The 17296-nt window shown below is 43.8% G+C and overlaps 1 long non-coding RNA gene across 14 annotated transcripts; it reads left to right on the top strand.

Annotated features, from left to right (window-relative positions):
• Positions 1 to 10397: 10397 nt before the first annotated feature.
• Positions 10398 to 16996, top strand: LOC123068649 (uncharacterized). 14 transcript variants are annotated; one of them, XR_006431927.1, is made up of 11 exons: positions 10399 to 10749; positions 11044 to 11187; positions 11263 to 11920; positions 12026 to 12080; positions 12400 to 13561; positions 14428 to 14521; positions 14749 to 14808; positions 14926 to 15015; positions 15099 to 15330; positions 16253 to 16435; positions 16574 to 16996. It is a non-coding gene; the product is annotated as an uncharacterized lncRNA (long non-coding RNA). The 14 variants fall into 14 exon arrangements; XR_006431929.1 differs by having other exon boundaries at positions 10400 to 10749; positions 14926 to 15330; positions 16253 to 16297; positions 16381 to 16435; positions 16626 to 16996; XR_006431924.1 differs by having other exon boundaries at positions 10400 to 10749; positions 14926 to 15330; positions 16253 to 16297; positions 16381 to 16435.
• Positions 16997 to 17296: the final 300 nt, after the last annotated feature.

Genomic DNA, 17296 nt, shown 5'->3' with positions numbered 1-17296 from the left:
AATTGTAAAAGCAACGTCGTCCGCCACCTTCATGGATATGTTCTTCATTTTGGAGTGTAACTCACAGTTAGTGTTCTCTATGATGTCATCCACAGGGTATGTATCCAGCAGTGTGTCGCCTGGGGCAGAACCAACGCTGCTTCTCGGCATGGATGGGACGGTGCTATCCAATGCTGGACGATCATCCGCTTGCTGCTGCAGTTGAGACCCCCTTTCCTATCTAAGTGAGTCGATCTGCTGCTGCTGCTAGAATTTGAGTGCCAAGTCCGCGTGCCTTGCTTCTAGGCCTTGAAGGCGTTCTGCGTCCTGCTTCCTCTACTCCTCCTCCAGCTTCCTTTTCTTCTCCTCCTACATCTTCCTTCTTGCATGGGTCCTGTAGTACTCGTTCCATTCTGAAAAGCCCTCATACCAGGGAATAACGCCCTTGCCTTGTGTTCTTCCCGGGTGTTCAGGATTTCCCAGGACGCGCGTAATCTTGTTGTTCTCTCTGTTGGGCATGAACACCCCCCTTAGAGCTTCTTCTATTGCGTCAAGTATCTTTTGTTCGGCTCCTTTTAGATTTGCCTTCCGCGAAACTTCGCCTGTCTTCGGGTCCAACGCCCCCCCCATGCGCATAGAACCAAGTTCTGCACCTGGGGTGCCAGCTCCTAGTAACCGGGGTGACCCCTACATCCTCCATCTCTTGCTCATACTTATCCCACTTAGGCAATCCCACCGCGTAGCCACCGGGACCCAGCCTATGGAACTACGTCTTTTTTGCGGCATTTGCCTTGTTTTTTATCGACCGTTTCTTAGATAATTCTGAATCCTTAAAGGTCACGAAATCGTCCCAGTGTTCTCTTTGCTTCTCCAGTGTTCCCGTGAATTATGGAGTCTTCCTTTCTACAACGAGGTAGATGGCCCATACAGTTTTCTTGTGGGTGTTGAATGCAATTGCCATCTTCTTAAGAGCAGCGCCCTTGACTTTCTCCACATCTGCTTCAGTGAAATGATCTGGTAGGGTGAAATGTTCCATCAGATATTTCCAAAGGTCTTTTTTGGCTCTGTCGTCGACCCAAGTAACACCTGGACGTTTAGTCTTTGGCTTTTTCCATTCTTGAATGGAGATCGGGAGTTTGTCCTTCACAAGAACTCCGCACTGACGAGTCTACTTGTTCACAATGTTTTTAGGTGTGAGGGGTTCGTCACTAGGTTTGATGGATTCGGTGTTGTACTTTACACCATCCTTCAACAATCTGCCCGGGCCTCACTTTGTCCTGCTGTCTGTAGAAGCAGATTTGCTCGATCCGGAGGGCTGAAAGAAGAAAGATCGATTCGTTAATATATCTTCAATAAAAAACATGTGATGATCACCATGATGCATGCTTATATAAATATACCTTGCTGGTAGTCTTTGTTATTTGAAGATCAGCATTGTCTGTGTCATCACAAACATTGTCTGTGTCATCATAATCATAATCATAGTTCATGACTTCATCAGCTCGGTCGTCGAGATCGAATATCTTTTCATCACCCTCTCCGGTATTGTTCAGATATTGGGAGCCGTCATCTGCTTCATTCAGATCATCTAGCCTGTGAAGACTGCATATGATGTCGAACAATTCCTCTTCTCTCTCTCTCTGCCGGTATTGTCTGCCATAGCTTTTACTTAACTAATATAGAAAAAATATAAAATAATTTAGTATTCAAATTACAATGCATGGATGCAATCAATAAGGAAAAACTGAATCTCGAATACATCGTCTCGAATATATAATCTTGAATACATCATCGTTTTAATATATATAATCTCGAATACATCGTCTCGAATATTATATATCGAATACAACACTGGCTAGGTACCTAATAAAGATCGAGTACTATAGAAGAATCTAGGCCACTCGTGGTCCCTGGGGCACGGGCGGTGGACACCCAAAGAGAAGGAACCGTCACAGGATCATATCTCCGGTCATCTGCCCAAAGAACCTGCCAAGTATTGGAGAACCTGACGTCCATAGCAGCCATGTAGCGATGGACGTGCTCGTCCTCCTCCCTGACACGGCGACGCATCACCTCCGGCGGCGCCGGCTCCCTCTGCACCGAATGTGGCCCACGCGAACGCCACCAAAGGACATCAGGGTCGACGACGGGACCCGAGGCCGGGTTCCTCACCAATTGGTGCGCCCCTCCAGGTAGCACCTCCCAGTGCCAGCCCGGCGGAGCCCAGTCCCGGACATGGGTCCTCTGAAGCAGGACGTCCTCTGAAGCGGGTCGACGGCGAGGATGCGGGCCGGGCATATCATCGAGAACAAATACTATATGCCCGCAAAAAGTAATATTTTCTAAATGATTGGATTGTGATAACTAAAATTCTATCTATATGCAAATTCTAACAATGTGACATTAATCTAACTCATCTAACTAAAACTAATTCTAAAATTTTCTGATTATATAACTAACATTTCTATAACAATTCTAATATTTATATAACTAAAAAACAGAAAAATTGCTAACATTTCTATAAATATTTCTATAACTAAAAAATAGAAAAAATATATATGACATTTCTATATAACTAACATTTCTAATATTTCTATAACTAAAAAACAGAATAATTTCTAACATTTCTATAACTAAAAAACAGACAAATTTATAACAAACAAACTAATGTGTGTATGTGTAGTGTGTGTGTGTGTGTGTAGTGTGTGTGTGTGTGTGTGTGTGGACATGGCGGCCGGGGCGATCTCACCGGCGAGGTGACGACGGGGCGGCAACGACGGGGCGACGGGACGGGGCGGCGACGACGGGGCGACCGGACGGGGCGGCGACGATGGGGCGGGGCGCGGCGACGGGGTGGCTGGGGCGCGGCGACGGGGACGACGGGGACAGGGACGGCCGGGGCGGTGATGTCGACGGGGGCGGCAACGCGGGGCGGGGACGGCCGGGGTTGGCGACGAGGGGCGGGGGCGGCGACGTCGACGGGGACGGCGTCGATCAGGGCAGGGCGGCGCGACGGAGGGAAGAAACAGAGAGGGAAAGTGAATTTTTTTTCAACTGTTGTATATATAGGATGGACCTTTAGTACCGGTTGGTGCCAGCAACCGGTACTAAAGGTCTGTTTTGGCCAGGCCAAGCAGCGGGAAGTGCCCCCCCTTTAGTACTGGGTCGGTACTAAAGACCCCCTCTTTAGTACCGGTTGCAGCCACCACCCGGTACTAAAGGGGGTGCGCTGGCGCAGTGTGGGGCTACCGCACTGGTTTATGAGCCCCAGTGTGGTAGCTCTCTCGAGCTCCTCTCCTAAGCAGGCCTACTGGGCCTACCTGTTCTGTGCTATCCTGTGGGCCTACTGGACCTTTGCGGGCCTGCATCCTGGCCCAACAAAAGGTTGTGTTTCTAGTCGTATGCAGGCCGCTTTGGCCCAGTAGGCGGGCTTTTTTATTTTCTTAATTTTTATTGCTTTATTTTTTTTGTTTTATTTATTTTTGAGTTGTTTTTTTGCTGTATTTAGAGTTTCTTTGTGAATATTTTTGCTTTAGGTACAAAAAATTACAAACTTTCTGTTAGTGCCCGTAGTATTCAAATTTGAATAGTTTAAATTTTGAATTATTTGAAATTTGTGTGAATCACTAGTTTGTGAATAACTTAACTTTGAAAAAAGATTTTTTAGTGATTATTTTTGCTTATGTTTAATATTAGTGTGTTTTATCATTATATTCAATTTGGTAATGCTTAGGTTATTTAAAAAATGAAATGCCTTTGTAACAATTTGGTAAATGCATGAAAGAATTTGTTTGCACATAAAATTTCTTCGCGTTTCAAATGCCAAAACACATAACTACCCTAACTATTACAGAGATTTCCTCCTGGGTGTGAAACACAGAAAAAAGTGATGATAGTGAAGCCGATCACATCCCAAATCTTCGGGTGTGAAACTTTTTCTTCGCGTGTGTCCCTTTGCGCCGTAGCCATGGAAAATCTTCATCATTTAACTGGATGCTCGGGTCAATATTCACTGTGAATGGAGCAATTTCATCAAACTTTTCATAATATTCTGACATGTCTGTCTTGTCATCCACTCCCACGATATTTCTTTTTCCTGAAAGAACTATGTGGCGCTTTGGCTCGTCGTACGATCCATTCGCTTCCTTATCTTTTCTTTTTCTCGGCCTGGTAGACATGTCTTTCACATAAAAAACCTGCGCCACATCATTGGCTAGGACGAATGGTTCGTCTGCATACGCAAGATTGTTGAGATCCACTGTTGTCATTCCGTACTGCGGGTCTTCCGTTACCCTGCCTCGTGTCATATTGACCCATTTGCACCGAAACAAAGGGACCTTCAAATCACCTCCATAGTTCAGTTCTCATATGTCCTCTATGTAACCATAATATGTTTCCTTTTCCGTGTTGGTTGTTGCATCAAAGCGGACACCACTGTTTTGGTCGGTGCTCTTCTTATCTTGGGCGATCGTGTAAAATGTATTCCCATTTATCTGGTACCCTTTGAAAGTTATTATATTCGAAGATGGTAACTGGGATAGCGAGTACATGTCATTTTGAATATCGCCATCATTCAGGGCACGTTTCTACAACCAACCGGCGAAAGTCCTCGTTTGTTCGCGTGTAATCCAGTCGTCAGACTTCTCCGGGTGTTTGGTGTGTAGAAAATTCTTGTGTTCCTCCATATACGGAGCCACCAAGGCAGAATTCTGTAGAACTATGTAGTGTGCTTCAGTGAGAGAATGCCCGTCCATACATATTATTTGATGCCCTCCTAGCGTGCCTTTTCCATCCAGTCTGCCCTTATGCCGCGATTCAGGAACACCAATCGGCTTAAGGTTAGGAATAAAGTCAATACAAAACTCAATGACCTCCTCATTTTCATGGCCCTTCGAGATGCTTCCTTCTGGCCTAGCACGGTTATGAACATATTTCTTCAAGACTCCCATGAACCTCTCAAATGGGAACATATTATGTAGAAATACAGGACCCAAAATGTTAATCTCTTCACAAAGGTGAACTAGGACGTGCGTCATGATGTTGAAGAAGGATGGTGGGAACACCAACTCGAAACTAACAAGACATTGCACCAAATCATTCTGTAACCTTGGTATGATTTCTGGATCGATTACCTTTTGAGAGATTGCATTGAGGAATGCACATAGCTTCACAATGGCTAATCGAACATTTTCCAGTAGAAGCCCCCTCAATGCAACCGGAAGGAGTTGCATCATAATCACGTGGCAGTCATGAGACTTTAGGTTCTGGAACTTTTTCTCTGCCATATTTATTATACCCTTTATATTCGATGAGAAGCCAGATGGTACCTTCATGCTGAGTAGGCATTCAAAGAAGATTTCCTTCTCTTCTTTGGTAAGAGCGTAGCTGGCCTGACCCTGATGTATGTCGTCTTTTCCGTGCATACGTTGCTGGTCCTCCCGTGCCTCTGGTGTATCTTTTGTCTTCCCATATACGCCCAAAAAGCCAAGCAGGGTCACGCAAAGATTCTTCGTCACGTGCATCACGTTGATTGCGGAGCGGACTTCTAGGTCTTTCCAATATGGCAGGTCCCAAAATATAGATTTCTTCTTCCACATGGGTGCGCGTCCGTCAGTGTCCTTCGGAACAGGTTGTCCGCCAGGACCCTTTCCAAAGATTACCTTCAAATCCTTGACCATATCATGTACATCAGCACCAGTACGGTGGCGAGGCTTCGTTCGGTGATCCGCCTCACCTTTGAAATGCTTGCCTTTCTTTCTTATGGGATGCCTTGTCGGAAGATATCGACGATGTCCCAGGTGCACATTCTTCCTACAACTATCCAAATATATATTGTCGGTATCATCCAAACAGTGCGTGCATCCGCGGTATCCCTTGTTTGTCTATCCTGAAAGGTTACTGAGAGCAGGCCAATCACTGATGGTCACGAACAGCAACGCCTTTAGGTCAAATTCTTCCTATCCATGCCCATCCCACGCACGTACACCTGTTCCATTCCATAACTGTAATAGTTCTTCAACTAATGGCCTTAGGTACACATCAATGTCGTTGCTGGGTTGCTTAGGGCCTTGGATGAGCACTGGCATCATAATGAACTTCCGCTTCATGCACAACCAAGGAGGAAGGTTATAGAAACATAGAGTCACACGCCAGGTGCTATGGTTGCTGCTCTGCTCCCCAAAAGGATTAATGACATCTGCGCTTAGACCAAACCATACGTTCCTTGGGTCACCTGCAAACTCCTCCCAGTACTTTCTCTTGATTTTTCTCAACTGCGAACCGTCAGCGGGTACTCTCAACTTTCCGTCTTTCTTACGGTCTTCTCCATGCCACTACATCGCCTTTGCATGCTCTTTGTTTTGGAACAAACGTTTCAACCGTGGTATTATAGGAGCATACCACATCACCTTGGCAAGAATCTTCTTCCTGGGACGCTCGCCCTCGACATCACACGGGTCGTCGCGACTGATCTTATAACGCAATGCACCACAAATCGGGCAAGTGTTCAAATCCTCGTACTCACCGCGGTAGAGGATGCAGTCATTAGGGTATGCATGTATCTTTTGCACCTCTAACCCTAGAGGGCAGACAGACTTCTTTGCGTCATATGTACTCTTGGGCAATTCGTTGTTCTTTGGAAGCATATTCTTTATCATTACCAGCAACTTTCCAAATCCCTTGTCAGATACACCATTCTCTGCCTTCCATTGCAGCAATTCCAGTGTGGTGCCCAACTTTTTTTTGTCAGCTTCGCAATTTGGGTACAACATTTTATTGTGATCCTCTAACATGCGCTGCAACTTCTTCTTCTCCAAATCACTTGCGCAGTTTCTCTTTGCATCGGCAATGGCCCGACCTAGATCATCAGCGGGCTCATCTGATGCCTCTTCTTCAGCTTCTTCCCGCATTGCCGGCTCAGCTTCTTCCCCCGTTGTTGTATCATCGTATTCAGGGAACCCATGGCCAGGATAGCCGTCGTCGTCCTCTTCTTCTTTATTGTCTTCCATCATAACCCCTATTTCTCCGTGCTTGGTCCAAACATTATAGTGGGGCATGAAACCGGACTCAAATAGGTGGACGTGAATGGTTCTTGACGTAGAGTAATTGTGACCATTCTTACAGCCAGCACATGGACAAGGCATAAAACCATCCGCCCGCTTGTTTGCCTCAGCGGCAAGCAGAAAAGTATGCACGCCATTAATGAACTCGGGAGAGCATCGGTCATCATACATCCATTGTCGGTTCATCTTCATTACACAACACCGAATAGACCAAATTAATACAAGTTCATACATAAAGTTCATATACAACACTTAATTAAATGCAACATACAAATAACTCTCTAGCTAAAGAATTTAAATGCAACAACAAATGCGATCAAGATCCCAACTAAGGTAACAATTGATCCAACAGCATAATGATACCAAGCCACACTATCAATGGCATATTTTCTAATATTTCTAATCTTCAACCTCATTTTCTCCATCTTGATCTTGTGATCATCGACGACATTGGCAACATGCAACTCCAATTCCATCTTCTCCCCCTCAATTCTTTTCAATTTTTCTTTCAAATACTCGTTTTCTCTTTCAACTAAATTTAACCTCTCGACAATAGGGTCGGTGGGAATTTCTGGTTCACATACCTCCTAGATAAAAATATCTATGTCAACTTGATGGGCATAATTTGTCATAAACACGAAATGCAACAACTAGTTTTAAAAGAGAATATACCACATCCGAATCATAACAAGGACGAGGGCCGATGGGGACGGATATCGAAACCATGGCACTATGTATAACAAACAACATACGGGTAAGATAATTATACGAGTAACTATATGTCCAAATCACACAAACATCAATTTGGTAATGTAAAACATTGATGAACAAGAGCCTCACCACAAGGTGGTGCCGGCGACGGGACGGTGCGGGCGACCGACGGTGGTTACGACGGAGATTTAGAAGGCACTAAGTAAACCACACCTACATATGCAAACTAAGTGTTATTTTTGACCTCAAATTGCATATAAATCAAATATTAGCACATATAATTCCTCCCAAATTAATCACTATACAAAGCATTGCAAGAGCTAATCTAGCAATGAGAGTTGAAAGGACAAAGTTGTTAACCTTTGTGATCATTTGAATGGATGGGGGCCTTCAAATCTTGACAAATTTTGGGCAAAATTTGTGAGGAGCTCGAGGAAAAGAGGGGAAGAACAGAGGAACTGAGGGGAAAGGGGAAGAACAGAGCGAGCTCGGATGGACGAAGGGTTTATGTACGTCGACCTTTAGTACCGGTTCGTGCCACGAACCGGTACTAAAGGTGCTGGAGGGGCCCCAGACTGACAACATCCTGCCACACTCTCTTTAGTACCGGTTCGTGGCACGATCCGGTGCTAAAGGTTCGCCACGAACCGGTACTAATGTGAGCGGCCGGCTAGCCGTTGGACCGGCATTAATGGACACATTAGTGCCGGCTCAAAATCAAACCGGCACTAATGTGTCTCAGATTTGCCCCTTTTTCTACTAGTGCGATGATCGTTTTTTTAATATTGTATAACCTTTTTCAGTATCGTATAACATTTAATAACAAAATTTTAATATACACATCTTTTTAATATACGGTGACCTTTTTGTAAATAGGGAAACACAAACAAACATATATGTTCACACAGATAACATATATGTTTTTATACACTTTAGACATGTCTTAGCCTTTTGGACTCTTCCATTTTTTTGGTGTGTTTTTTTTATTCGGATTTCTTTTATAATTTTTAGTCTTGGGTATTCTTTGGCCGTATGTTGTGTGTGTATAGTATATTGAAAAATGTTGACAATATACATATTGTATGTTATTTTTATAAATACACATCATATATTGTACACTATATCATTATACAATATATACGCGGTGACTATAATTTTTGAATAGTATGCAGTGACCATAATTTTAGTACGTGGTATATTATATAATTATGGTCACTGTACATAATGTGTATAATTTTTCAATATACGATATGCACTGCATACGGCCCGAAAAATACCTAAATCTGAGAATAGATAAAAGAAATTAAAAAAAAGACAAATAAAAAAGAAGGAACAGTTAAAATGGCTAGTACATGTCAATAGTAATAGCATAAAAAGGTATGTGCCTGCTACGTTAACGAGTCCGTGTATAATTTTTCCGTACTATAAAAATGTTCATCGCACACATACATTCTTTATTACACAATGTATATATATGTGTGTAATTTTTTTTATATATATGATATGCACACTGCGTACGGCCCAAAGAATACCCAAAATCTGTGAAAAGATAAAAGAGACACGCAGAAAAAAAACGGAAAATAAACAAGTACTCAATCTATACGTGAAGAATCTAGATGATAGTATTAATGATCTAAATCTTCGAGGGTTATTTGAATTTTTTGGTGAGATAGGATCATGCAAGGTACTTCTCTCTTTATTTACTAGCTAATTCTGTTTCTTAGTATCATGGCTCACCTTCTTAACATTTTTTTAGGTTATGGCTGATTCACAAGGACGGAGCAAGGGTTATGGCTTTGTGTCATTTACAACTATTGAAGCTGTCCACAAGGCTGTAAGTAACATTGTTTAGTTGTATGCAAACGTGCCCAATGCATCCAGTTGACTAGTTTAGATTATTAAATCATCTTTAATCAATGTGGTAGATTGACGGGATGAACAGGAAGATAGTTGGCAAAAAGCCATTGTATGTTGGTGTAGCTCAAGGCAAAGAGGAAAGACGAGCGATGCTAGTGGTAAGTCTTTCCCAAGTGATCATTTTGTACATTAGGTGCCTTCTGCTGATAAGTGATAAGTAGTGACTTCTTTTAATTAATCTTATATGCTGATAAGTGTTGTTTGAGTTCTAATATTGCTATGTGTCCATGTCTATTACATGTCCAATTATTTACGTATTATTTGTTTCATTTCTACACATAGCTGATGAACTAAAAGAAAATCCGTTCAGTTATAAATAAGTTGTATATTGTCCCATCCTAAGAATAACATAGACTGAGAATCAATGTGGACGAGTGTTAACAAAATGGTTATTTTTTTACCGTCCAAATAAATAAAGTTAAGTAAAACAAGTTCTCTCTTGTCACCTGTGTGTTACTGAATATTTGAACATTAGATCTGCAACTATTTCAAGAATATATACATGGGACACAGCACAAGGTTAATGCTACTGACATTGTTTCTAGGCACACTTTGCTCGTATTCAGAAGGCAGGAGTTCTAGCACCCGCAGTACCACAAATTTTGCTCCCTGACAGTTCTACGTCGGCCCAGGAGTGCCTGGCATGTTCCCACCACAGGTTCCTGCAGGCTTCGGATATCAGCAATTAAAACCATTCAGGTGCGCATCAAGGTCGAGTAACCGCGCTAGCCACGTCTCCTTTTACTGTACCGCACCTCCCCTGTAAAAAGTAGCGATGGCATCGGCGAAAACGCATCCTCTTTTCCTCACAGCCCGCTCTCCACCGTGACGCTAGGGTTCCTAGCCGCCGCCGCGCGCACAGCCGGCCAGAGCCACCTCCACTCCGGCGCCCATCGATAGTCCTCTTCGCCGTCGCCCGGAGCTGCTCCGCCCATCTCTGTCCGTTCCCGAGTGGACTCGGCCCGCCCAGCAGCCCCTCCACGCCGGCCGGCCGGAGCTGCGCCGCCCACCACAGCAAAGGGGTGGGGGTAGGGGGGGCGTAGAGGATGGGGGCAGTAACGTCACACGGTGGAGGTCACTGGTACGTCGTACTCTGTGTGCACCTCCATGGGATCCCCACGACACACGGCTCTGCCATGAGGTTGTGGTAGAGTTGGTCTTCTTCCCCGCTGGCCAGAAGATGCAAGTGTCTACCCACTTCTTTTCCTTTCTCTCTATAGATAGAAATTGTGCTCTCTCTGAGAATTATTTTTACTTTTTAATGTGTTATTACTTTTGTTCGTGCTGATGCCTTAGGCCGATGTGCTGCTTTGATTCAGTTTTCTCTTCTATGAGGCATGGTAGTACAAAACGTTGAACTTGACAACTGTTGCAGGTCACCACCTGTGGCAAAGATTTGCAGGGAGTGCAAGGTTGTTGTCGGATGCTCAGGAATGCAGCGGGAGTTCGCCTGTTCTCGGCTTCCTGTTCGGAGTTGTATAGTGCCACCCCTGTCGACTCCACCGGCAGCGGGATCCAGGTCCCCCCTGACCTCTTCCTTTGTCCTTGGTTGATAAAAACACTAAGCAATCCTCACATTTCGAAAGTGCTTCAGGTCCAACTCCAGGATATTTGATTCAGTAATCAGCTTCAGTTCCAAGTTTCAGTGCTTCAGAAATATTGGTTTTGGTAATCAGCTTGCCGAGATGGTACCTGGACATAATTTACTTGCGTGCTATAGCGTGTAGAAAATTGTCTAGTTAAATTGATCAGTGTACAATCTCTCGCTAATAGCATATTTTCAGAGGTCACGCTATTTTGTATAGCACGCTATTCATTAGATCTGTCTACTCCTGTATTTTCAGTTACCTGTGTGACTGAAAAAATACACTATATGTCACTATGATATATTTCTTAAGTTATGTATAGAACCTCTGCCTATATACTTGGATCACCGGATTGTTATGCATCAAAACTACAGAATTACTACTTACCATTGTAGTGTCGTGTTCTGTGTATACCAATATCTCTACCACTATAATACACCATTCTTGAATTTGGATTCACCACCTACTTGCTTTTTAGTCTGCTCGAGGTCGGCCATGGTGGTCCGGCCCGACCAATGGATGGATGGGGATGAAACCCTAGCCCAACACCCACACATGGATGGATGGGATGGGGCGACGACGACGGCGGCAGCGGCCTTCTCTCGGTGCTTGCTGATGTGGTGGCCATCGACACCGGCAACGAGTTGCAGCACGTAGACATCAAAGGTACTGAGGCCCTCCATCCTCCTCCCCTCCCCTCCCCTCCCCTCCCCTCCCCTCATCTTCTTCTTCTGGATTTTTTGATTTGATCCGTGCGGTTGCTTTCTGCAGGCTGCGGGTGTGACGGAGGAGCACCATGGCGGGCGTGCAGGCCATGGCTCTCTATGTAAGGCCCTTCCCTTCCCTCTCTCTGTTCGGGCCATGCTCAGGCAGTCTTTCTCTTCTCTTCCGCAAAAAAAGTCTTTTCTCTTCATGATCTGAACATGTTGGAGGCCATTATTTCTCCTCTGCCATAGTTTGCTGCTGCCATGTTAACTGAGTGTTGGTAGCCAATATCAAGTGATTTGGAATTTGTTGATTTGAACCGTAAATGTGATGATTTATCACAATTGTCATATGATCGCAATTTTGTTGATCACATTACATCTATGCTCTGTTTGTTTGTTTGCTTAAATCTGTGCTTCCACTTTGAGGTTGAACAACAGGTTAAGGGAGCATTCCTCAATTTTTTGGGGGTTCAACGGAACAGCAGGAGTGTGGAGAATTAAGGCACTCGAGGACTCTGGAATATGGATGGAGAGAACAACAGTTGAAGACATGGATATTGCTGTTCGAGCACATATAAAGGGATGGAAGTTTCTGTTATGGTTGATGACTTTTCTGTATGGCATTCATACCTTTACTGATCATTCAAACTGTGCTACACGAATTTCCATTCAGTGTTAGTGTGAATTGCTGGAGTCATACGAAGTTTACAGAAAACAGCAAAATAGATGGCATTCTGGTCCAGTGCAGTTGTTTAGACTCTGCTTTCTGGACATCATCAAATCAAAGGTATTAATGTAGGCATATTTTGAAAGGTGAATTTTATTTTCCAGGGAAAAAATCGGACGCCTTCCTTGACGCTCTCCTTGAGCTTGTACTCCTCCTTGAGGAGCTCGACCAGCTTGGGCAGCAGGGAGCCCATGGCGCCGGTTGCCATACTCATGGCCATGGCTTGTTGATTAGTGCAGTAGCTTTGTTGTTTGCTTGAGGAGTGTATAGCAATTGTTGTACGTTTAGGTGCTACAACGCTGTTCTTTATAGGAGCCGAGCAAGTTCACATCAACACATTAAGGTTATGGAGTAGACAAGGATAATTAAGTATAGTTTGATTAGTATGACAAGTCATGTCAGCAGGATGAATATTTACAAGATTGATTATCTCCCAGGAAGACAAATAGGAAGTATGTTTGCAAGTTTTCATCACTAAATTATACAATTATATAAATTGTGTTCTACTTGAAGTTTGGTCAGTTAAAATCATGTTGACTCGCCTACTGTTTAATGGTTCTATTTTGATCATATAATTAGGTTTACATCTTGACTCGCTTGATTTGATAAATTCCATTCTTATCAAGGGTCGTCATTTGTGTATTTCCTCTTCGGAGGGTGATCTCGTCGCCCACGGATAAGCAATCCAAGGAGAAGAGAGTAGGGTCTGCGCCCAACTTGACTCCCTATAAAAGGAGGGGAGGTGGCTGCGAGCATGCCATCAGCGTTGGGTCGATGGTGTTGTGCCTCGGCAGCCGGGATCATGCAATGCAGATGGGAAGCAGCAGTGCCGCCTCTCCCCCCGAGCTCCAGATACATGATAGCAGCATCGAGGTGAGCAGTGGCAAAGGTTCCCACCTGAACATATCGAGCTGTGACACCAGTACGGCCACAATCTCCAATACTACTATGACTGATGGCTGTCCTCCACCCGTGAGTGTTATGCAGATTTGCGTAATTTAACTCCAGTGACGTGGATTTCATTGTGGTAATTTTGTTTATGTAGAAATTGATGCGCTGGAATTAGTAAAGCTGTTATCTTGTTTACAAGTGTGGTGATGCCGATTGTAGAATTGGGCAATCTTGGATCTCCTATCCTTGTGCTGGTTTGATTTCGTTTTGTTCATCTGACTCAGGAATCATGAGGCTATTCATGTCCAACTGAACACAAGCCTTTTTTAATATTTTTTAATATATGCTACTTATGCTTATCTATGCTGAAACTGCATCTGCAAGGCACTGTTTGTCCTGCGTTCCAGATCGATGCCGCTTTGTTCATGGGTTGGGTTGCCAGTTTCAAGCCACTTAATTTTCGGGTTACGATTGTTGTCAGTGTGGTTGAATAGTACAAATCAATGATCATGTGTCTGTAGGTTCTGACCTGGTAGTATCATGTATGTACTCAACAAAACATGAACTATGATTCCTGGCTACCATGGTAGTATTATCTGTAGTGTTGGATTTGTGATGTCTGTAGCGATCTGAATCTGGGCACCTGCGTTTTGTAATAGCCCTGACTTTTTTTTGTTAACTACGACAATTTTTATAGCTCTGTTTTTATTTGATAGAAACCTTGGCCAGCATGTTTATTTGACAATTTTACAAATATATCTTTTCTTCGTTTTGTGTTGGAAAGTTAAGTGTGAACCATTTAGAGAATTCAACAATATGACTCATGCTCATATCCATGTCAATGCTAGGAGGAGAAAAACTACATTCAGAGGTTACAGAATGGCAATGGGTGGCATGGTTAGTGATCACTAGGCCATGAATCTCATGGATCCCATGATACAGGTACATCAAGGAAATTTTAATAAGTTCATGGCACACCATATAATTTAATGTTAGCTTTCTACATTAAATATCACGAAAAAATTCTTGCAATTCATTTAAATGATGGTCGGGAAATTCCTGTTAAATGAATCTTAACAATAAGGATACACTCGTCTACATTTAGTTTGCTTTTCTATTGCTAGGTAATCTTCTTATGCCATCATTTTCTGAGTATTTTTATGGTGCAGGTATCTGGTCCAGATCCGACGGAGCCAAGCAAAATCATGTTGCTGCTTCTTCTTTCGATTGTAAGTGAATCCTTTGATGACAGTGCTATTTTTTATTGTATTAATACTGCATCTGATTCACATACTTCATCTAACCTTGTTTGAGAAATTGTGCATGTTTTTGCTTCATTGGTCCAGGAAAATCCAGGTGAAACCTTTCAAGAACTCACGACGACACGCAATGATTATATTTCATTGTGATGGCCGCTGCCGACACAGCTACTATGGGTACACGCAACTTCTATTTCGCTCGTCACCGGAAACCACCGCCCAGATCCATCTCTTCTCAACCATGCCGACGTGGTGGTCAGGGGCGCTTACAACTTGTGAGGACCTGCGTTCTCGCTGTTGATCCGTGATGGCATGGCCTCCCCGCGCCCTAGCCGTGTTCTAGCTGATGGTTTGGGTCTGCCAGCAGAGGGAGAGGGGGACGACCTCTGTCGCTCCTTCTTTCTAGCCTCTTCATCTTGATGAAGCCGTAGGAGTAGAGGGGCACACGCCTGATGGATCTGCTCCAAGCACCTGAAGCCACGCATCTTCAAGGTGATCACTTCATCCACATTCAATGTCAATTCCCGCGTTTACTCCTTTTTTGGGGTGGATGGATGCGTGATACTCTGATAGTAGCAGGCAGCTGTAGTACATACTGCAAATTGGCACGCTGAAACTAGCCTGCAATTTTCTCAGAAATTTTTATGTCACATGCCAGTGGAGTGGATTATAACATTTCAGTGGAACAAATTGTAGGTATTTCTTGTTTGCTTCTCAAAGAAAAGGATGTTATATTAACTTGATGTTGCTGTTCTTGGTAGGATGAACAAATAGCACCTTGCAGGCTCTTGATTTTTTCTGCGATTCCCTTTGAAAGGATATAAGTTTGCAGTTTTTTTGTCAGTTCTTCTGAAGCAAACAATATGTGATGGATAGCTACAATTATAGCTTCTTTTTATATTATTGTCCTGATCGAGGTTCTTGTAAGGTTAGATATGCCTTGCTTTATATAACGTTGGCTTTATCGCATTGTTAGACATTTGAAAACGTAAGGCTAACAACCCTTAGTTCAATGTTACTAGAGAAATGTGTGTGTGTGTGTGTGAAAATGGCTGTATGGGGTACAATGAGGTGCTTCAACAAGGCAAGTGCGCCACAAGAACGCTCTCAGGAGGCCCACCATTGGCGGGCCCCAGCCCCTAGTTCCCACAACAGCATTTCACTCCTTGGGTTTCCTAGCGGCATGACGCCATATACGTATAACATGCCGAGTCCACTGCACCATGCTTGGCGTGGTATGCATCAAGAAATCAATCTACACCAACAGGTATTATGGGATGAGAGATGACCATTTTTTTACTTTTTTTAATCCTTAATGCATCAGCTGATATTGCAAAGTGCATCCATCCATGCCCATGTTCAAATTATGTCACAAGTAGTCAATTCACCTGACTTTCGTGCTTTTACTATGCAGATGGTGTACCCAAATGCCAACCAAGCCTCACATACTTGCCGAATGGTATGAATGTAAATGCACTTTGTGATGGTTCCACCGGGCTTCGCACAAACTGATGATACTTTCTGTGCTACGTCTATTCCAAGCAAGAACACCACTACCACTGCTGTAAATTCTTCTGACCCGGAGCAACGACATCTTGTAAGGAGAGTCGAATTATATTAGGACGTGCTAATTTCACAGTTACAAGTTTTACTTGCCATGCATGTGTGTAAATTGGCCATTTATGTCAATGTAGGGTGATTTTCTGTTTGGTTGTATATTTTGTTTACGTTGCAGATTCAAGGCGAGAAATTGTACCCGCTGGCTGAACAGCTTGAGTCATTATCAGGTGGGAAGGTGACAGGGATGCTGGGTGAAGCAATGGAAGCTCCGCAGAGAAGCAAAGTTGAAGAGGCCAGCGATACTGTTGACATTGCATCCGTATCATCATCCTTGACCTTGAGTGCACCCCACTTCGGCACCATCGTGCTCGAGTGCTCGACGCTGCTAACCATGCTTCCGCATCGTTTTCCTCAAGTGCTTGAACGCTGATTCCTAACATCTCTATCAATCTGGAATTTAGATGGCTGGACAATGTTTAAGAAGATTCCTGATTTGATAATACTTCATGATATTTTCGGTCAAGAGTTTTATTCTTCTTTGTTTGTTCTTAGGTTAAAGTGCAACTGCATTTCCACCAATATTCAGGATAACTTTAGATGGTGTCCTCTCCCTTACGGCAAGGTAAGGTTTAATGGTATCAGTTTACTAATCGGGACGACAACAACCAAAAGTGCACAATAGGGTGCTATGGTAAATAGCTGCAGCCTCTAAATCAGCTAGATTATTGGCACTAAACAGGAGCTAAATGGCGCTAAACATACTTCCTAATAATCATATACTCGAACCCAACCGAGGCCTTGCCCCGCCGCTCCTGGGCTAGGGTTCCTCCCCGCCCTCCCCCCGCCGCCGTCGACCGCCCTTTCCTCCCGTCGCCGCCGACCGCCGGTCGCCCGTGCC

This window comes from Triticum aestivum, chromosome 3B (assembly GCF_018294505.1).
Source record: "Triticum aestivum cultivar Chinese Spring chromosome 3B, IWGSC CS RefSeq v2.1, whole genome shotgun sequence".
Taxonomy (NCBI): Eukaryota; Viridiplantae; Streptophyta; class Magnoliopsida; order Poales; family Poaceae; genus Triticum; species Triticum aestivum.
Note: the sequence above shows the minus strand (reverse complement) of the source record. Positions and strands in the feature narration are given on the sequence as shown.